Raw genomic sequence first — 22,949 nt, forward strand, 5'->3', positions numbered from 1 at the left:
TAGGGAACTGCCCACTAACAGTGCTTCACTTATTGTTGTGTGTGCATGTGGACTGGAAGCCGACTGGAAACAGAGATTTGCTTGTTGTTGTTGTTTTAATAATAAAGCTCTTTTGTTTAAGCTGCTCTTTGCTGGACTTTGGGATTTCCCTGAAAACCAAATGGGGAAGCAAGATCCCTTGTGGGGTATTAATGCTGTGAGCCCCCTCAATTCTATGCTCAGTTTGTGTAAAAAAACAACCACCATATATCCTAAAGATAACACAGTTTCACTCACCTTCATTCCAATGAACCCAAACCTTGGATAATCACTAGAACCTCTCAGGTCTCTCACTGCTCTGAAATTTGGGTGGTGTGTAACAGTATGAAATATCCATTTTTATTTGGTTAATTATGACATTTGTATTCTACTCTACAACTCTGGAGCGCTTATAGTATAGCTAGAAACTTGTGAAATCAAAACTATAAAACCACTAAAAAGTAGAAAAAGTCCTACATCTATACTCCCCACACCCCTGAAATTTAGAACAAAGGCCCAGACTATCTACGCTGCTTAAAAGGCCTTTTTTAATAAAAAGGACTTCAATGATCTTAGAAGTTTTACATGAAGAAGAGCTGGTTTTGCTTTCAGTTTTTCTCTACTATAAGAAGTAACACCACTTCCCCATCAAACACACATTATATTGTATTTTCATTTATCCGGAAAGCCCAGATAAATGCCTTGAACATAAACACTGTCATAAAATAAGCATAGTGGAAACTGTAATCAAGTGATTTGGCATAAAGAGGTAATTGTGGGTCATAAGTGCAACGGCAGATACATCTTTGGAACAGATTCTTGTCAGAGAAGATTCTTCACTTTTGACTGCAGATGCACAAAAATCCTTGTGACAGATGCAGATGGGGAGAATGAATAGTCAAAGTGACTGCTGTCAAGTTAAAAAGAAAGAGTAAAGAATAAATATGGAGAGCAAAGAGGGTCTGGATATTACAAAATGCATTCCCGATTCTAACTGTTGCTGGGAATGTGCCATATTGGAACAGGAGAAGCATTTCCCTGCCACTGAATTCAACTTGGGAACCTTACCCTTTTCTTTCAGGTCTTCTCTAATGGCATATCTAGACTACATCAAGAGTCATTTTCTCTCCTAAGTGAATACTTTAATTTGTAGGTCTGAGCTCAGGGAGACTAATGACCTCCATTAGAGAGATCTCAGCAGTCCACCAAACTACAATTAAATTGTTCAGTTTTGAGGATAACCATATTAGCAGTTTATGAGTATAAAACTATGTTAATAGTTCAGATCTGTTAATATTATTAATTTTTTATTAATATTTATTTATTTATTATTTTATTTATTAATATTTGTTAATTGCCTTAAAAATTAAAAATTTCTTTTGGATTTTTTGTATGTGGGGGGTGGGGTGGGATGGATGTTTGGTTGGGTTTGGGGAATTTTTTAATGTTTTTGTAATTTTTACATTTTTTTGTTTGTATTGTTCTATTGGTTTTGTTTGTTTGTATAAGTTGTTATTTTGTTCTTAGGGGGAGGGGTCAGGGCTGCCGGGGAGTGGGCCCCAGCCCACAAAATGGCTGGGGCATGTTCCACAGGGGGGAATGCACTGGGACAACCGATCTCAGTGATCACAGGTAGGAGGAGGAGTTACGCTAAGACCAGACCATGTCATTACAGAGGAGGCAGGTTTACTCGTTGTCTGAGGACTATTCCTGCCTCCGGGTCTGGTCCTGACCGGATGGATACTAGAATCAGCAAGGGATACCCACATGACCTGAAGGTGCTGCTGTGCAATGCCAGGTCAATGATTCATAAGACCACTGCCATCCATGACTTGATCATGGATGGAGGACTTGACCTGGCATGTGTAACAGAGACTTGGTTGGATGAAGCAGATGGGCCTGTCCTTGCCGCTGCTTGTCCACCAGGTTTCTCTTATGCACAGCAACCCAGGTCATGTGGGCGGGGAGGGGGGGTTGCAGTGATTTTTAGAAAGTCATTAGTTTGCACCAGGCGTCCTATTGAGAAGACCCAGTTTTCTGAGTGCATGTTTTGGAAGTTGGGCAATAGGGGCAGTACAGGATTCCTTTTGGTGTACCGACCTCCCTGCTGCACCAAGGATTCCCTGCCCAAGCTGCTTCAGGTCGTGGCGGATGTTCTCCTGGAGACACCTAGCTTGGTCGTCCTAGGGGATTTTAACATCCATGCCGACACGACCTTACAAGGGGCAGCTCGGGACTTCGTGGAAAGCATGGCCTCCATGGGGCTGTCCCTGAATAAGTCTGGCCCAACCCATAGCCGCGGACATGCCTTGGACCTGGTGTTTACCTCTATGGATGTTGGTGATCTGACACTAAGTAAAAGTGAAACAAAAGAAGTGCCATGGCCAGATCACTTCCTGGTGCAACTGGACTTCTCTGCGACCCATCCCCTCTGCAGGGAGGTGGGACCAATTCGGATGGTCCACCCCCGCCACTTAATGGATCCAAATGGTTTCCAGGGAGTGGTAGGGGATGCTTTATCCCATTTTGATGGCCTTTCAGCTGATTCCCTGGTGGCCCGCTGGAATGCGGAGTTAACCAGGGCTATTGACTGTTTGGCTCCGAAGTGCCCTCTCCGATTGCATGGAGCCCGGAGAGCCCTGTGGTTTTCCACGGATCTGAGGGCAATGAAACAATCGTTGAGACGGCTAGAGCGCCGGTGGCGGATAAGTCATTTCGAATCTGACCGGACACAGGTTAGAGCTCAACGTCGAGCCTACCAAGTGGCGATAGCGACGGCGAAGAAGAATTTCTTCACCGCCTCTATTGCATCTGCAGAAAACAGCAGCAGGAGACTTTTTCAGGTGGTTCACAATTTAGCGGAACCACCTGTAACATCGGGGCCCAGTACGGGCCACATATTCTCCTGCAATGATTTTGCAAAGTTTTTTGCAGATAAAATCGCTCAGATTCGGGAAGAAGTAGACTCCACCGTGGGAGCAGGGCCAGGGCGGGAGAGTGCTAGAGTTCTGTCTAGTCAAGCTGAGTGGGATCAATTCCAATCTGTTACCTCCGAGGATGTGGACAGGCTGCTTGGACGAGTGAAACCAACCACCTGTCTCCTGGATCCTTGCCCATCCTGGCTTATAAAAGCGAGCCGGGAAGGACTGGGCGATGGGCTTCGTGGGGTGGTGAATGCTTCCCTCTGTGAGGGAGCCTTCCCAGACCCACTGAAAGAGGCGGTTATTAAACCGCTTCTTAAAAAACCATCTTTAGATGCGGCCACAATGGCCAACTATCGCCCAGTCTCAAATCTTCCATTCTTGGGCAACGTGATAGAGCGAGCGGTTGCCGAACAGCTCCAGGCATGCCTGGAAGAAGCGGACCATTTGGATCCCTTCCAGTCGGGATTCAGGCCTCATCATGGGACTGAAACTGCCTTGGTCGCACTGGTTGATGATCTCCGGCGGGCTAGGGACAAAGGTGAGAGCTGTTTCCTAGTTCTGCTGGATCCCTCAGCGGCGTTTGATACCATCGACCATAACATCCTTCTGGACCATCTTGAGAGGCTGGGAGCTGGGGGCACTGTCCTACAGTGGTTCCGCTCCTTCCTCCTGGGCCGTGTTCAGAAAGTGGTGGTGGGGGATGAGTGTTTAGACCCCTGGGCTCTCACTTGTGTGGTGCCTCAGGGTTCTGTCCTCTCCCCCATGCTTTTCAACATTTACATGCAGCCGCTGGGAGAGATCATCAGGAGGTTTGGGCTGGGTGTTCATCAGTATGCAGATGATACCCAGCTCTACCTCTCTTTTAAATCAGAACCAGTGAGGGCAGTGAAGGTCCTGTGTGAGTGTCCATGGAGGCACAGGTCAAATCTGTGTCCAGGGCAGCTGTTTACCAGCTCCATCTGTTACGTAGGCTGAGACCCTATCTGCCTGCGGACTGTCTCGCCAGAGTGGTGCATGCTCTGGTTATCTCCCCCTTGGACTACTCCAATGCACTCTACGTGGGGCTACCTTTGAAGGTGACTCGGAAACTACAACTAATCCAGAATGCGGCAGCTAGACTGGTGACTGGGAGCAGCCGCTGAGACCATATAACACCGGTCTTGAAAGACCTACATTGGCTCCCAGTATGTTTCCGAGCACAATTCAAAGTGTTGGTGCTGACCTTTAAAGCCCTAAATGGCCTCGGTCCAGTATACCTGAAGGAGCGTCTCCACCCCCATCATTCTGCCCGGACGCTGAGGTCCAGCGCTGAGGGCCTTCTGGCGGTTCCCTCATTGCGAGAAGCAAAGCTACAGGGAACCAGGCAGAGGGCCTTCTCGGTAGTGGCGCCCACCCTGTGGAACGCCCTTCCAGCAGATATCAAAGCGATAAACAACTACCTGACATTCAGAAGACATCTTAAGGCAACCCTGTTCAGGGAAGTTTTTAATGTGTGATATTTTACTGTATTTTTGGTTTTTATGGAAGCCGCCCAGAGTGGCTGGGGAGGCCCAGCCAGATGGGCGGGGTATAAATATATTATTATTATTATTATTATTATTATTATTATTATTATTATTATTATTGCCTTCTAATCCACCATCTCAAGATGATTTACACATATGGATATAAAATTTACAGCATGTCATGGTCTCAGAGAAAATTACATGAAAATGATATATTGGCGGTATCTAACACTGAGTAAATTGGCAAAAATGTATAAATCTAAATCAAATAAGTGTTGGAAGTGTAAAGAGAAAGAAGGTTCTTTTTATCATATATGGTGGTCTTGTAGGAAGCCTAAAGGTTAATGGGAATGATATATAATGAACTGAAAAGGATGTTTAAAAGAAAGTTTGTTTTAAAAAAAACCCAGAAGCTTTTTTTTTTGGGGGGGGGGGAATTGTAGGGACAGAACTACCGAAATTGTACAGAAACTTATTCATGTATTCTACCACAGCGGCAAGAATGTTACTTGCCCCAAAATGGGAAGAAGCAGAAGTCCCAGAAAAGGAAGAATGGATACAAAAACTTATGGAATATGCACAAATGACAAAACTTACCGGAAAAATAAGGAATCAAGATAACAATTTTTAAATAAAAGAATGGAAATGGTTTATTGAATATTTACAGATAAATTGTAAACAGAGAAGAATCTTGACCAGATTATTGTAATAACCTGCAGTTTCGTAAGAGTATATATGATATGCAGACGATATTAAAAATACAGGAAGAGGGGGAAGGAAGTCAAGTTTTGAAATGTTAAAAGGATTGTAAAATTACTGAAATGTATAAACCTGGAAATTATAAATAATTTTTTTTAAAAGATGATTTACATCTACAATAATTAAAAATAGTTATAAACACAGAGAAGTCAAATACATTTAAAAGTAGACACTAGTGGTAAAGACCCATTTATCCAACTGGGAAAGTTTGCATCTTCAATCGTTTTTTGTAACGTACAGTTAGTGGGCACTCATCAGGAAAGCAATTACACAGAACAGGGGCAGCCAAGCTAAAAAGCTCTGTTCTGAATGACTGTGGAATCTGGCTTCAGAGATCTTTGGAACTCACAGGAGAGACTGTCCCACAGACCACAGCAATCTACTGGGTTTATATGGGATGAAGCAGTCTCTCAAGTAACCTGCTAAGCTTAAGGTTGCAAACTGTGATTGACGGACTCTGGGACAGCCTCCCAGTGACTCAGAAACCAATCAGGGCTGGGTGGAGTGTAAGCCAATCAAGAAAGAGGAGGGAGTTAAAAAAAGTGAACCTGAGAGTTTCACTGTCAGATAGGGCTTGTCTGTGTTATTTAGGGCTTTGAAAATGTCTAGATGGAGATCAGTTTGGAGTCTAAGACTGAATTAGGGGTTACGTAGGCAGGGCAACCCAGAGTGTTTTCCTGAGTAGACGATAAATATGTTAGAAGGGACTGGGAGTGTTTTACTGGTAGTGTGAGACCAATAGCCATTCTAGGAGGAATTCAGCTATTCAAATACAAGTGAGAATTTTTGGAAATTCTTCTTAACTGTCTCTGTAAAGAGCATTTGTCTGAAAGAGTGTTGTGCCTTGCTAGAGTAAGCTATAACCCTCATCAAGTGTACTTAAATAAAATTATAGGTTTCCTCCCCCAAAAGTGCCTCATCCTTACTTTGATCCTCTGGGTATGGGATAAGGATTAACAAGTTTCATAATTGAAAATATATCTTGCTGCGGGATATTAAGAAATGCTACCATATACAGGCAAAAGCCGACCTCTCAAGTGTCCTGACAGGGAGAGTCTGAATTTTAAAACCATCTCCCAAACCGGTCATGTTACCTCACCTCCATCTTCACTGAGGGAGATTACCAAAGAGGCATTCAGATTTCCCATAGGCCTTCCTATACTGAACTCAGGTTGTTTCCCTTTACTCCAGGACTTGTGTTCCAAGGTTGCTGCTGAAACCAAATCTGAAGTCCCCCTCCCCATCCTAGCTTTCTCATGGTGCACATCTGACTTCTTTAATTTCCATAACATAATGATATTGTGTTACTACAGCGTGAATCATTTGTATTTTGCTTCAATGCTTGAGCATGAGGTGATGGACTCTTATCAAGCTGCCCCTTCAGGCTACAGGAAATAAATCTCTCACTGCTTCCAGATGTCCCTGAAGAAAGGAAACTCTGAGCTCTGGGGATGCAGAAACCCACCGCTGCAGGTTTCTTGAAACATTATACATTGTTAGCATCCAGCCGTCTCAGGAGACAATGGAAAAATGTCCTTTCAGGGGCAAAGTCATAGTGTTGTAGACTTACAGCAACTGCTGGGGCTACGGATTCTGATACATGAGAGACATGTTTAATTGCAGGTGGGGTAGATGAAGGTGGCTGGTTTTGCTGCTACAGGTGCACCATGGCATTTCTTCTCATTGCACATTGCAGTTTAAAATTTGAGCATCACATTTACTGCTGTCTCCAGAGGTTGCAGTAATAAATGTGCAGTCAACAAGATGGAATATCAAATTACGAAACTGAGCCAAGTGATGTGAGTGGTATACTGGCAGTATACAACCTCCTTGGTGATAGATACCCCCAGTGCTTTTTTTTCCCTAAAAAATGTTTAGGGGTGCTCTCATTTTCCTACTCATATTGAAATACTGCCCCTCAATGAGGCCAAACTTAGATTCACAAAATGTTTAGGGGTATGCATACCCCTGTGTACCCCCAGAAAAAAAGCACTGGATATCCCCATTTATAAAATCCAGTATCCTTACTGCAGATCAGCACAATAATTTAAGCCATCTATGCTTTATGCTAGATTGAAAGTCCACCTCCCAACCAATTATCAAGTAAATGCTTCTGGAAGATTTAAACTGGTTTGAGAAATATGTTCAGCAGTTGCAGCTGGACTTAAATTTGTTTTCCAGAAAACCTTTTAGAATCTTAGTTTGCTAATTCAAGCTCAGTTTGTGGAAGTGATATCTGTTTCACAGGGAATGATTCCCCCATCCCACAGTAGACAGCATACTCTCATGTATGCAGCTGTACATGGTAGTAATAATGTAATACCTTGTTGACAGATACTTGTCTGGATAATTCAGTGCTGGAAAACTTGGCTAGACAGTTATAATCCTGCAAAAGTTGCTGTGTACATACTAAGTAGATATAGGTGAATGCCCTAAATGTCAGTCTGTAGTTCACTGACTAATTCCCCAAATGTCAGATAGATTTCAAATCCAGTTAATCTGGGTTTTGAATTCAGACCTGCACATTGCATGTGTGATGGGTGTAATTTGGTCCACAGAAACACCTGACTTGTAACATTAATTAGAACCAGCCAGATGTCCAGAGAAAACACAGTGCCAACAAAACAGAGTTTATATAGTTCTAATGGCCCAAAATTGCAATCACAAAATTTGAGGCTGGGTGGAATTCACTTTCACAAACACACCATCTGTTGTGGACTTTGTTGACAAAAATTGCCCATAGTTAAGAGCAGGTCCTAGAGTTACCACTGCATGTTTCCGTGCACTATATCCAGTTCTTCAGTTCTTTAGAACTCGCCAGCACAAATTGCATTTGCCAAGTATAAATGGAACATTCCCACCCACCCTCGTATGAGGTGCCATTCCCTAAACTGTTGCAAAAGAAATAACTATTCAATTAATCAGATCTCAGTAATAATTCATGCCCTTTGAGTTATGGTACTGTTAGGCTGTCTGTTATCCCAGCCTTATTTCTGCTGGTAAATAACAATTCACTTAATTACAAAAATAAATCTGCTAGATGACATTTCAAAGTGATGAAAAAGTTTAATATAGAAATACAGACCATGATCATATGTAATGTTCGGCCAACATTTGTTTTATTTTGTGATTCACAGGCTGGAGGGCTGGGGAACTATTTTGCAGAGAGGGAACAAAAAGTAATGCAGAGTCATCACCCCCTTTTAGAAGGGGGAGGGCTTGTTCTCCTTCATTTATTATTTTTGATCTTGGGTGAAATTCTTTATAGCTTTTGGACAATGGAGCATCATATATTTTATACATTGCTGTGATTTGGATAGGTGAATTTTGTAATCTGTTTTAGGAGAAAACTTTTATTATTATTATTAAAGGATATCATTAAGTTTTATATGCCTTAGTCAGGCACCTTCACTGTATGCTTCTGATATCAGCAGTCTATAAAATTTGGAAATGAACACATAGCTCAAAAGTGCAATTGTTTTTATCTGAAAGTCTAATAACGAATCCTATTTTCATTTGGCCTTGGATTTGAACTACTGGTCTTTTGTAGGACCCAGATGTCTCACGGTTGTTCCAGTAGCATTCCTTATGACCTTGGATGTTTTTTCTTGTGTGTGTGTTTGTGTGTGTGTGTGTGTGTGAGAGAGAGAGAGAGAGAGAGAGAGAGAGAGAGAGAAAATTCAAATCCTAATATTGTATTTATTGCAATGATTTTGAAAAAGGAAGGCTATATTTATTTTATATTAATTTATTAATTTATCTCATTTGTTCACTTATTTTCTTAAAATATCAGGGCTGTATGCAGCAACATACAAAACCATTAAAAGCAGTATATGTGAAATTTCTACTTTTTCTACTTCTCTTTATAACCCAGAATGAGGAACAGACCTACTATTAGGCAGACTAAGGCAGCCACCCTAGATATGGCCATTCCAAGATATAGTAGTGGTAGTAATCATAATAATAATACTTGCATTTGATCCAAACAGCAAGGACCACTGGCAAGCATGTTGGTCTTAGACACGCAGGCCCTGGGTTCAGTATATCTTCTGGGCATGGTAGAACATCATTATACGGTTTCACTTTCAGAGGGTTTTTGGGAACATCTGAAAGTAAAAGGTAAAGGTAAAGGTACCCCTGCCCGTAAGGGCCAGTCTTGCCAGACTCTGGGGTTGGTGCGCCCATCTCACTCAAGAGGCCGGGGGCCAGCGCTGTCCGGAGACACTTCCGGGTCACGTGGCCAGCGTGACATCGCTGCTCTGGCCAGAGCCAGAGCCAGAGCCAGAGCCGCACACGGAAACGCCGTTTACCTTCCCACTAGTAAGCGGTCCCTATTTATCTACTTGCACCCAGGGGTGCTTTCGAACTGCTAGGTTGGCAGGCGCTGGGACCGAACGACGGGAGCGCACCCCGCCGCAGGGATTCGAACCGCCGACCTTTCGATCGGCAAGCCCTAGGCACTGAGGCTTTTACCCACAGGGCCACCTGCGTCCCACATCTGAAAGTAGCAGCCGACAAATGCTAAGAGCAATGTTACAACTGCTTCCGTTTTCTCCCCTTTTGCCCTGCCAAACCTTTAAAACGGCATCCCACATTTTCTCCACCTGCAAATGGGTTGGTGGAAATGGGAGAGGCTTTTAGGCTCAGCTCTTGATCCCCTTGCAGGAATAGAAGTTTAAAGACGCTCTCAAGGCAAATCTTTAAAAATGTAGTATAAGCACTGATAATTGGGAAACATTGGCCTGCGAGTCCTCCAACTAAAGAGTAGCCTCTACCCAAGGCGTTGCGGATTTTGAAAAAGCACGAACTGAGGACAAAAGGGAGAAATGAGCTAAGAGGAAGGCATGTTTGGCAAATCCTCACTGTGATCAACCTGGAAACCTATGTCCCCATTGTGGAAGGATGTGTGGATCCAGAATTGGTCTCCACAGTCACTTATGGACACACCATTAAGACCATGTTCATGGAAGACAATCTTACTCAGCTACAAGCGATAGAAGAAGAAGAAGAAGAAGAAGAAGAAGAAGAAGAAGAAGAAGAAGAAGAAGAAGAAGAAGAAGAAGAAATAGGGATAGGAAATACAGTGGTACCTCGGGTTAAGTACTTAATTCTTCCAGAGAGCCATTCTTAACCTGAAACTGTTCTTAACCTGAAGCACCACTTTAGCTAATGGGGCCTCCTGCTGCCGCCATGCCGCCGGAACATGATTTCTGTTCTCATCCTGAAGCAAAGTTCTTAACCTGAAGCACTATTTCTGGGTTAGCGTAGTCTGTAACCTGAAGCGTATGTAACCCGAGGTACCACTGTAGAAGCATTTCCCATTCTGATGGATCAGCTCCTGCAACTGAAACAAATGTATGCATTTGTATGCATCCATACTGGTGTTGGAGCAGACTGCAGGATCATAGTGATTGTATCCTAGTGACTGTGTGTTGAAATCCTGTCCCACTCATCACAAAGTCTGAGCAATGCACTATACCAGGAAGTTTAAGTTCTTTACAGCCTGTTTTCCCAGCCTTGAGTGTAAGAGTAATTTCAGGCCTTCACGCAAGAGCACCCAGTCACACAGGTATACCTGAGTCAGATTGGAACTGACTGCCAAGAAAGAGGGTAAAAATTGAAAGTGCTCTTCAACACATTTAGAAAGCATAGTCCTAGAACCTGCTGTGGCCCAAAGCAGTCGTGATTCTGTGTCTCAAGCTAGTGCCCATCACCTTCAGTTAGTGACTTGGGAGTACCTCCTATTGGATTCAATGTGGTTTACTTCCAAGTAGACATGCTGCTAGTGATATTCTTTATAGTAATAGAAGTAGTAGTAATATATTACTTATACCTTACCCATCTGTCTAGGTTGCCCCAGCCACTCCGAGAGGCTTCCAGCATAATAAAATCACAGCAAAACACCAAACACTAAAAACTTCCCAATCTGCCTTCAGATGTCTTCTAAAAGTTATATAGTCTCTTGGACATCTGATGGGTGGGTGTTCCACAGGGTGAGAACTACCGAGAAGGTCCTCTGCTTGGTTCATGTACCTTCACTTCTCACAGTGAGGGAACCACCAGAAGGCCCTCAGAGCTGGATCTCAGTGTCTGGGCTGAACTACGGGGGGTGGGGACGTTCCTACAGGTATACAGGACCAAGGCCATTTAGAGCTTTGAAGGTCAGCACTAACACTTTGAATTGTACTGGGAGCCAATGTAGATCTTTTAGGACCAGTGTTATATATTATTGGTGGCCATTCCCTGTCAGCAGTCTTGCTGCCACATTCTGGATTAGTTGTATTTTCTGAGTCACCTTTAAAGCCCCAGGTAGAACGCATTGCAGTAGTCCAAGGGGGAAATAAGCAGAGCATCTAGCACCCTGGTGAGCCAGGTAGGGTCTCAGCCAATAGCTGGTAGATAGCTGCCCTGGACTCAGAAAGAACCTGTGCCTCCATGGACAGCTGTGAGTCCAGAATGACCCCAAGGAGTTAAGATCAGCAGGCGGGGTCTGTTAGCACTGCTGCTGTGCTCTGTGCTTCAAGGGGCAGTGGCACTTGAGAGTGACTTCTCTCACCGTTTTGGGGAATTATCTGCCCTCCAGGTTGCCAGCATTTTATACATTTTGATGTTTGCTCAAGATACAAATCTTTACCTAGGTCTTAGGGTGAGTGGATGTTTTCCCTCCTTCCGCATTGTTGCTTTGTAGTGCTGTTCTGTTAATTTTGTTATTGGTTGGTATTGTGACAGTATTTTATGATTTTTATGCATGCTGTTTTTAAGTGGGATATTTTTGTAACCCGCCCTGGAGTCATTCATGAAGGGAGGCTATAAGTATGTTGCTTCTGGCAACAGCAGTGCGAAACAGTTGGATCATGTACTGGTTTTCCAGTAGTTCACATCATTACTCATTTAGGAGGTGTCTGAATCATACCAGGCAGATGATAGCCAATAAAATAATCATTAGCAACCTGAATAACAACTCAGTAGAAGTTGGGGTATATAGGCAAGATGGTAACCAATATGAACAACACTGAACCCTTTGAATATAAGATGTGCAACTACAGACATCTCTGCTTCTACACAAATAAATAAACTCTTCCTGGACTGTATTATTCAAAATTGCTGGAAGTAATGTGGACTGTTGGATCTCCAGTGTCTATTACAAAATATCCAAACACATTATAAACAAATATTGCAGTTTGGCACCTGCAGTAACATTTTTCTATCTAGCATCTATTTTTCTATGTGTGGCGTCGTTTTATAGAGGAAGCATTGAGCCATTTGACCCACCCCAGCCATCAAAAGTGATACAGTCTAAGAATAGGCATTTTATCATATAATCTTCTGCTTATATCCCCGAGATTGTGGGGGGAGGGGAGGAAAGGTAAATGTTATACACAGTCTTCACACTGGTTCCCATTCGAATGCAGCTGTATGAAAGACACTTCTGAACAGGGAGTCCAAATCTTTATGGAGTCTTTTCCTGTTGCTTGCATGAATTACCTCACATGTTCACTTGGGAAGTGTTGCAATAGTTTCACTGAGTCTGTAGTCGCTTGTTTCATGTAGACCAGCCCTCGTGCCACGTATTTTTCACACATCCAAATGAATTCTAAACTCTAAATTCTCAAGTTTTTCCATTTTGCTTTATGAAACCAAACTTGTGCTTTTAACATAAGCAATGCAGGCTTCGTTTCTGAACACTGCTGTAACTCCAGTGCATGTTGCTCCCCCCACTTTCCATTTTCAAATGTTGCTAACTACTACTGGAGTTAATGCATCTTGATGGGCTGATTATGTGGAGAGCAGTCACAACCTTGTTGGCCCTAAAGCAAGACATTAATTATCAACTGCTTTCAGCATGAAGTCTTCCAGAAGCACCGGACTCTTATTATTTATGTAGTGCCATCAGATTATGTGGTGCTCTGCAAAATTAAATATAGCAGAACAGTGTTTTAAAAGCATCCAGTCTCTGCTGAGAAAAATCAACAGTGAGTTGGGGGGGGGGGATAGATAGAGCACATGTAGAACCTAGTTAAATGCTACGGGTGTGCACTGAGAACAAGATTTGGTTCAGGTCCTGGTTCGGTGCTTTAGAAAGCAGACAACCTTGGAAGCTGCCTGATTCAGTTTGGAATCCTAGTCTGATTTGAAACAATTGGGCCTTCATGACCCATCACCACCATTCACCATGGGGAAATAAAAAGCAGTCACAACTTAAAAATAAAATAAAATAAAAAATGCTGTTGACAGAAGTTGATGAAATTTGCAGCACAGTGATCTCTCTAGAGTGAATATGTGAAAAAGCCAAACACACACATATACTAATACTAAGACTTTATACTACTACTACATCTAGCTTGTCATCCATGACCAAAATATCTTGGCATCATCTAAAACTATTCCTTTCCTCATACAAAGGTACTGCTATCTGAATGTGTGGATTTCTCAGCTCTGAACGCATTTTATATATATATATATATATATATATATATATATATATATAATGAATGCTGGCAGATGCTGCTGAACTGTTGCTTCTTGGGTGTCTTCCATGCTGCCCTTAGTTTTCTGTTCAACTATTTCTGTTAATACTCACACAAGGTTTCTCTTTTCCCCGTAGTCTGTAACCTTGGGGTCAGCTGAGACTCAGAAATGTCTCCATAGTCTGTCATTAATCAGGTTGTTAAGTTTCGTATTGCTCTGGCCTGATGTGTGAAAGCCAAGGCCTAGATGTTTTTATGTAAGCCCTCAGCCCAGCTTTCTGTTGTTATTATAACAATATATTTCACCCTCCCTTGTTCTTCTCCATCCCATTAAATCTTTCAGTAGCAGTCTTAAGAGGAATCTTTCTGTCTCACAATATCATCTCCTCTGAAGAAAACCCATTTTATTTCTGAATGCTTTAGCGTGGCCTTCTCACATCTCATGTCAAAGAATGTTAGGTTCTCAGAACCATGAGCATACAAGAGGTATATATATATGGAGGGCAATCCTTTCTGTCTGTGAGTCAGCCACACTGGCAGGTGAGGAGAATGATCCCCAGCTGTAGCCAGAGGAGATGTTGACTCACACAACACCACTGAGAGAAATTGCCTAGCTATTACACAAGTTCACTGACAATGCAAGCCTGAAGTGCAGTATGATAACTTGTAATAAGTAACAGCTTACTATATACTCCACTTCTTGAGGCTACAAGTGTCCCACTTAAGCTATATTCATTTTGGTTCTGGCACTTTCCCTTGAAATACCATTTAAATTTTGTTAAGCTAAGGGCAGTTGATCTGCACCCATCTTAAGGCACTTTAGAAGATAGATGTGTGTCAAAATACAGAAGCCCCAGTGTGTAGCAATGATGCCTTAATTGTCAATTAGCATGTTGCAACTCTGAACCTTTAAACTATAGAATAATTCCCCACCCCTGTTTTGTCCTTTCCTCTATTCAGGTGAAAATGTAAGCAACAAACACCCAGCAGCTAGGAGCAGGTGAGGATGTCACAGTAAAAAAAAATAGCAAACCACCACTATACAACAAACAGATCTCAAGCAATTCTATACAGAAATGCTAAATGTGTATCTGAGGTTATGTATATCTAACTAGAATGTTTTTATGAGAGCTTTCAATTTCCTGCATCTCTTGCAAAATAAGGACTCCACACAACTAAATATCTCCTCCTTGTTCTCCTTCTGTCGGCAGGTGAAAAATATTTTATTCCGACAGACTTTTGGGAACTGACTATTTTCTAAGGAAAGGGCTTTTATATTGTTTTAATTCTCTCAGAGTTTAATTACTTTTGAACTATTATCTTTTATATGTTTTAAGCTTTTTGTGTCTTATCCTTAATATTACATTTGCAAGCCACCTTGAATCTCAGTTCTGGAGAAAGGTGTAACATTAATAATGACATTATGGATTTGTGAGTGCCCTGCCTCCCCCTAGGTTCCTGGGTGCTGGGGTTTAACCGTGTTTTGAAAATTAAGGTGAGTTGATAGGCATCAGATTTAGCAGTTTTCGATTTTTGAAGCTACCAACATGAGTTTGACCAAACTACAGGAGGCAGTGGAAGACAGGAGTGCCTGGCGTGCTCTGGTCCATGGGGTCACGAAGAGTCGGACACCACTAAACGACTAAACAACAACAAGATTTAGCAGTGAAAAAATGGAGAATAAGTGTCTTTTCTATACCAGGGCATTGTTTTATGGGTGGGGGGAGGTGGACTCATTGTAGAAACAATGGTGCTGATAACCAGTCATTAGCCCTTCAAAGGACTCCTTAATATCTCCTTTTGTAATAAGTTTTACTATATATAGTAAAATGCATTGCATGTGATATGATTGCAGTACAGAATTTCTAACATCTCTTCTAAATCAATAAAGTTTTTTTTTTATTTTTTATCTTTCTGTGTCTATCTCATTTGTGTACCATATTTCCTCCAAGGAACTGAAGGTGCATACATGAGGTTATTTCGTTTTATCTTCAAAGAGGTAAGTAAGGCTGAGAGATAACTGGCTGCTCAGGGCCATCCAGTGATCTTTATGACTAAATGGGGATTTGAACCTGACTTTCACAAGGTGATGTCTGGCACTCTGCCCATTTTGCCACACTGGTTTGCATCTGAATTTCTATTTTTAAAATAGCTGCTATTAACTTGTGAAAAAATAATTACTCGGTTGTGGGGGGGGGATATGTAGTTCTACCAAGTCAGACACACTCCTCTTTTCATCGAATAACAAATAAAGAGGATTGCACCAGAAAACTACAAAAGAAAACCCAAGTATAGGCACTGCAATTTGAAAACTTGAAAAATCGATTCACTGAACTGGAAGCCAACAAAGATTAAAAGAGTGTGTGCGTTTAAAGGGAGCCTGTGAGAGGGGAAAGTAGCAAGCATTGCGAAGACTCTTGAGCTAGCTTACAGCAAAATATTATTTTAAGACCGAAATCCTGCTACTGGTTGCCTAGAAACTAACTTTCTGGAGGGGAAAAAATAGGTTGAATCATACTGGTTGAGAATGTTTTAATAAGGAAATTATGCCATCTGGCAAAAAGCACCTGACATTCTTCCTCTGACATGATGAAGAGCCAGGTTACCGGCCAAAGTGAAAGATTACTAAAGTGCTAGCAATAAACTCTCATGGAAGATGCCACCATTGCCACAATAGATTTTGCTTGTCAAGTAATGTCTGAAGGTAAAGTATTTTGTACCCAATATCATGAGAAACGGGGGTTGTTTTTATTATTGTTGTCATTGCTATTAATACAACTGTATTCATTTTTATACTAAAAAGTCTCTGAAAAGTCTTGCATTAGGCAAACGAATGGTGTGCAAAACTATCAATCCAAGGCCAAGCTCATTAATTTCCTCACTGATTCATTATATTTCTACCATCTCTTCCACCTGTGAAAGCCCAGGGTGCTTAGAACACGTTCAAAGAGGGCATTTTGTGGCAGCCTCTAAGCTGTAGGATTCCTTCCCCACAGAGGTGCCTCTGGGATCTTCATTGTATAGCTTTCGTCATATTCTGATGATGAGCCTCTTTACTTCAGCCTTTAACACCTGAGATCCTGTATTTATGTATCCCATCCTGGGACCTTATGGCAAAGGGTCAGTAAGAAATCTAAATTATTATTTTATTATTATTTATTAAATATGTATCCTGCCCTTCATCTGTAGATCTCAGGGAGGTTCACAATATAAACATACAAGACAAAAACAATACTAATAATGTGACCCTCAGACCACACATATGAGGAGTTTTGAAGGAACTCAAAGGAGTTTCAATAACAAGGGGTACATTTATCAGGAAGTTTCACACATCCACATTTATGGTCAAATCCTAGAACTTGATACACTTCCAAATTAAGCATTGGCAGGGGGCATAATGGTTGCTGTGCCAGCATGATGTCATGGGTAATGGAATCACAGCGTAATTACTCTTCCTTACCTAGCCAAGGTAGTTGCTGAGCAGCTCCACCCATTTCTATCTGGATTCATTGAGCTTTGGCAGTGTGGAGGAGAACACAGTTCAAATTGGCTCACAAATAAGCCAAGCTATTTGGCTTATTTGGGGGGAAGTAACTCAGGCCAATCTGATGTAAGCCTACCGCTACATTTCAAGCCATAAAGATCTCAGGAATAGGTTATTCAAAAGACAATCTCCTCTCCTCTCACATGCACATACCTGTAAGCTTACGTCAGTTGTAGGCATCCTTCTGTGTATCCCATTGCCATGAAGTTGGCTAGCATGTGTGAGAGGGCTTTCCCTGCTGATGAACCTAGGCCAGATGGGCAACCTGGGACCTGGGACAACAATTCCCATCACCTCTGACCTTTAGCCATGCTGGCTGGGGCTGATGGGAGCTAGAGTCCAACAATATCTGGAGGTTCCTGTGATGGCCTGGGAATCTGATTCAGAGGCTGAACCTGAGGAACCCCAGCCTGCACTGGAGCCCCCACCTCCAGGGCCGGTTGAGCCAGGGCAGGGGCTTGAACCTGAAGGGCCGGATCCTCAGGAGCAGACACCAGCTGAATCTGCTCTGGCTCTGGAGGTGATCGAGGACCCATTGCCTGCAGGTGCTCCACTCTCAGCTCTGTCAGGGGAAGGTGAGGTTGCCTCTGGGTTCAGTAACCCTCCAGCCTCTCCTGAGCTGCAGAGGCTCAGGGCAGAGAGGCAGAGGGAACTAAATTCTCGCAGGAGGAGTGCTCGCTTCCAGGCCAGGAGAGGTGAGTCACCTGTGGGCCCGGACTGCCCAATGCCTCAGAGGAGATTAAGGCCAGTCAGCCCAGTCCTAGGTTGTGGGAGCAACATCGTTGGTAACCTGTTCCTGCCAGCACCCTGTCCTGTTCTTCCAAAGTTCCTGACCATGCCCGGCTCCTTGCCCTGGACCCTGCTTCACCCTTGATGGACAGCCTCCACACCCTCGACCTAGGACTGGACTCAGACCATGCCGCACGGTAAGCCCCCTCCTGGGAACAGCACAATTCCCCTTCCTTGGCCTAGGCCATGAAACTCCCTATTCCAGGAGATCCAGATGACATTCCAATCCACTAAAGACATCTCTCTGCTGGCCCTCTGGGAGACTCCTGTAGTTGTGGAAGACCAGGTTTCTAAATTGCACATGGAGCCTCCACAAGTACAGAAGACTTCCACTTCAGAAATCTGCCCTTTGGTTTGCGGTAAGTGATGGAGATGGTGATGGGGGGGGGCAGAGCTTAGAATGCTCATCCCTGGTCACCTGTTTATTTTACATATGAGTACAATGTCTCCAGAGGGCTCTAAAGGTGTGTAGAACCTTGCCCCATGACTCCAACCCCCCAAATTATGTTTTCTTATGGAAATCAGAATTCTTTATTTGAATAAACAGCAGTTGTGTAGGATGAGGCACCATTCTTCTGACACTTTTCACTCAAACCACAGGGTTGAGATATTATAGAGGTCATTTTGCTTGCAATATCATAGGTGTACAGTGATGGTTTTCAAATGTTCTACCTTCTTACATACTTATATGCTACAGAACGTGTGCATACTTTAGACAGGTCTGGACAGGTCATTTAGATGCTCACTCAATTCATATAGAATTATCACAAGAAAGTACCACTGAACATGATGAATTCTCTTGAGAATCTGCATCACAAGGGAAGAGTGGCAGTTGTGGAGCAAGCTCGCTTTTAGGGAATCTGGCCCACTGTTACTGTTCTTCAAACTGAGAAACCCTTGAGAAGCTTGGGGTAGACCTTAGAGGGTTCCTCAGAGTATAATTTGAAAAGTGCTGGACTGGAATAACACAACATGGTACTAAAAACTGGATCTCTTTGGAGTCAACTGGGGCTAGGAAGTCAGTGTCATTCACACTACTCACATCATTCTCAAGTCTCACATTAGGTCAAGCATCAAAGAAGATACTATGCCCAGTTTTCTAGCCTGAAAGAGTTGCTTAGGGACTGCACTTTTATCCCTTTCCCCCAAGAATTAGGTCGGTTTAATTATTTTAAAATTCAACTGAACAGCCACCTCTCTGCTAATTACTTTTGGGCACATACATAATTCATTTACCACAAGAAAAGGGGAGTATATCGTATAAAAACTAGTTGCAGTCCTTAAAAGAGTCAGTCTGCAAATAATTTGGAAATATTGCACTGAGAAGGCAAACATTTTAAATGTTAAATTAGTTTAAAATGACCATAGTGTAATATCAGTCAAGTTTTTATTCTGCAAAAATGTTCGTGATTTCTCATCCTTTTATTGTAGCAACCCATAACACAATAATCAATTAATAGTATAATAATACAGTAGTATAACAATCCGGTGTCTTCATTTTTAGGGGTGAGCACTGATCTTATGAGTGGGACGCAGGTGGCGCTGTGGGTTAAAGCCTCAGCGCCTAGGACTTGCCGATCGAAAGGTCGGCGGTTCGAATCCCTGCGGCGGGGTGCGCTCCCGCTGCTCGGTCCCAGCGCCTGCCAACCTAGTAGTTCGAAAGCACCTCCGGGTGCAAGTAGATAAATAGGGACCGCTTACCAGCGGGAAGGTAAACGGCGTTTCCGTGTGCAGCTCTGGCTCGCCAGATGCAGCAATGTCACGCTGGCCACGTGACCCAGAAGTGTCTCCGGACAGCGCTGGCCCCTGGCCTCTTAAGTGAGATGGGCGCACAACCCCAGAGTCTGTCAAGACTGGCCCGTACGGGCAGGGGTACCTTTACCTTTACCTTACTGATCTTATGTAGCCAAAGTGATACATGTACGAGGGAAGTAGCTGCTTGCTTGCAGAAGAACAAAAGATCATTGAGATGTGGATGAATCTTCTCTAAAGAGACCAGTGGGGATTGAGCATGCCATCAGGGCTAGTACTGGGCACTGTAATAATAATAATAATAATAATAATAATAATAATAATAATAATAATAATAATATGTACCCCACCCATCTGGCCTGCATACCCCCATAAGGTATGCTTAATGTGCATAGTAGAGGAGCCATGAAGATGGATGACAGTATGCCATGTCTATGTCACTTTGGTGTAAGTTGTTTGGAAAAACAACTTTGGAACCAGAACATCCAGGATGCCTTGCCATTGTGATAAGAGCAAATATACCCACAACGTAACTGGCTGTGTTTAACTATATAAATTCTTTATCCATCATATAAACGTAACTCTTTTCACATTATCTAATTGAGTAGAAGTAATTAAATACCAAGATTTAGAACAGGAAATACAAATAGATCGGTTCTTATATACGTAATGTCCAAATAGAAGCTTTTGTGTCCCACGTATGTCTTAGAGAATACAAGTGTCAAACGTAACAACTTTAAGGAGCAGTACTTGCAAAAGATGAACTTTTCTTTGTAATGTTCCACATCTGCCTTTGCCAAGTATGGTTATTGTATGCAGCTGCTGTATGCAGGTATCAGACGAAGGATACGGAAAATCTTAACATGTGCCTTTGCAAAATATAGTTGCTGTATGCCGGTGTCAGACGAAATAACTTAAATGTGACAAGGATTCCCGGAATAATATCTTGTTTCACCTTGCCGGTCTTCTGTGATACAGATTAATTTCAATATAATTTTAAAAAGTTTTGTACTCTATTAGAGTGATTTGCTTCAGTTACAATATTTTCTGTTTTTTTACTGGTTTGTTTTTACTTCCTCTTCCACTGGAAAATTTGAACATTGGTAAAGCCAATGAATGTTAGTGCATTTACCAGGATTTTGGCATTTACCTTGATTGGATGACCAGACCGACCAACTTATAGCCTCATTCCTCGTGAATTTCACTAATCCTCTTTTAAAGCCATCCACATTCATCATTACCTCTTGTGGGAGCAAATTCTATAGTTTAACTATGTGATGTACCATAAAAAATAATGTGCTAGATGTAGGAAAGTAAAGTCTGCTTTGTTTTATTTATGGCATGCTATTTATAACCTGTCCTTCACTGACAGGTCCCAGGGGAGGGATACAAAAATTAAACAAGAAGTCAATAAGACGATAACCCATACCAACATAATAACTAAATGTCGTAAAACATTCTCAGAATGCACACAATGAACTAGCAAGAAATGACAAACTGCTTCTGTATTGCTCATTGACTGTCTTCAGGTGGTAAGCATTAGCATAATCTTAAGCAAACTATGCAAAAAAAGCTTAAGACAGAAAAATCATCAGTCAAACAAGGTGAAAATAGATTTTCACTTTTCACAACAAATTGAAAAAAGTGTTGAAAATAACTTTTGTTAAAATACCAGAAGCTTTTATTTTAGGTATACTTGGAGAAGAGGTGCCGAAAGACCAGAAAGAACTATTTCTGTATGCAACCACAGCTGCCCGAATGATATATGTCCAAAACTGGAAAGAGGAATTGACTCCAAAAAGAGACAACTGACAATTAAAACTGATGGCATATGCAGAGATGGAGAAACTTCCTGGAAGATTAAGAAATCAAGATGATAGAAGTTTTGTAATAGAATGGGGAAAATTTATTGAATATATGAAAACAAATTGTAAACAATTAAAAACGTTAGCAGGATCGATATAAACACAAGCAGTAAGAAATTTAAAGGAATTGTAAAGGATAAATTTGTAAAAAGGATAAATTTGGATATGCAGTAGCAAAATGACAGAAAAATAAGAAACTGCAGAAGGGGAGGGAGGGAAGTTGCATCAAATATTATTTGATTTGTGTAGATTTATATTCACTGTTGAAGGTTGTAGAATGGAAAAAAATCAGAAAATTATATATATATATATATATATATATATATATATATATATATATATATGCAGGTTTTGGTGTCCTCGGGTGTCTTCCCGTGTAAAAGTTGGGGTGTCTAGGCGACGTTTCGACCTCGTCGAAACGTCGCCTAGACACCCCAACTTTTACACGGGAAGACACCCGAGGACACCAAAACCTGCATTCCTGTACCCGTGAAAATCTACGAAAGCATATATATATATATATATATATATTAAAAAGGAAATAGATTATCACTTATTGTATAGTCACTTTGTACAACTTCTGCACATGAAAAACTGGTCATTGTGTTCATTTACAAGGAAAGAATGAATAAAGCTGATTAATCTGAACCACCAAGAATCTCCTTCTATATGTTCATCTGTCTGCATGTATATGTGTGGTTCAATAGGTAGGGAACTCTGAGGCTGTGAGGCACATATCCTTGCAGGCCCATGCACAATGTACCTTAGAGTCATCAGATCAGGCTGAATGACAAGAGACTTGACAAAATGAAGTACAGTGGAATTGTAGCACCCTGCTTGTGGTTAACGCTTAGCTGGAATGAAATATTCAATGCAGCAACAGAGAAATTAAAATAATAATTTATTTGCCAGACAAATAAATGATAGACACAGTGGTATATGGTTACCAAAGCTCTGCCCACTCCAGCCCTGATGGCCAGCACTTATATTTCTTCAGCCCAGCCCCCTTGCTCCTCCTTTGGCTGCCTCTGTCCAATCAGCCTGGTTGAAATTCCTATTGGCTGTTTGCTAGAACCAATCATAAAAGATACACCCATTTCCTATTACCTTTTATGGGAGACAAAGAACTATATTTCCTTCTATCCATAAATGGCAGACAAGTAGCCATATATCTTACATTTGCCTCGACAAGGCACCTTAATTACCAGATCACCTTTTGCCCCTGTTGCCCCTGCATTCCAAAACAAATGGCTAAAACGGATTGCTCATGGTATTACATTCTATCTAAACAGAGATCTTGGGTTCACATTCTCACACACCATCAA

General features: G+C 42.0%; 1 long non-coding RNA gene across 1 annotated transcript in view; it reads left to right on the forward strand.

Annotated features, from left to right (window-relative positions):
• Positions 1-22,949, forward strand: part of LOC310838150 — a 719,862-nt gene that overhangs the window by 459,180 nt on the left and 237,733 nt on the right. The gene's annotated exons all lie outside the window — the stretch shown is intronic.

Source organism: Podarcis gaigeae (assembly GCF_964106915.1).
Source record: "Podarcis gaigeae genome assembly, chromosome: 2".
Taxonomy (NCBI): Eukaryota; Metazoa; Chordata; class Lepidosauria; order Squamata; family Lacertidae; genus Podarcis; species Podarcis gaigeae.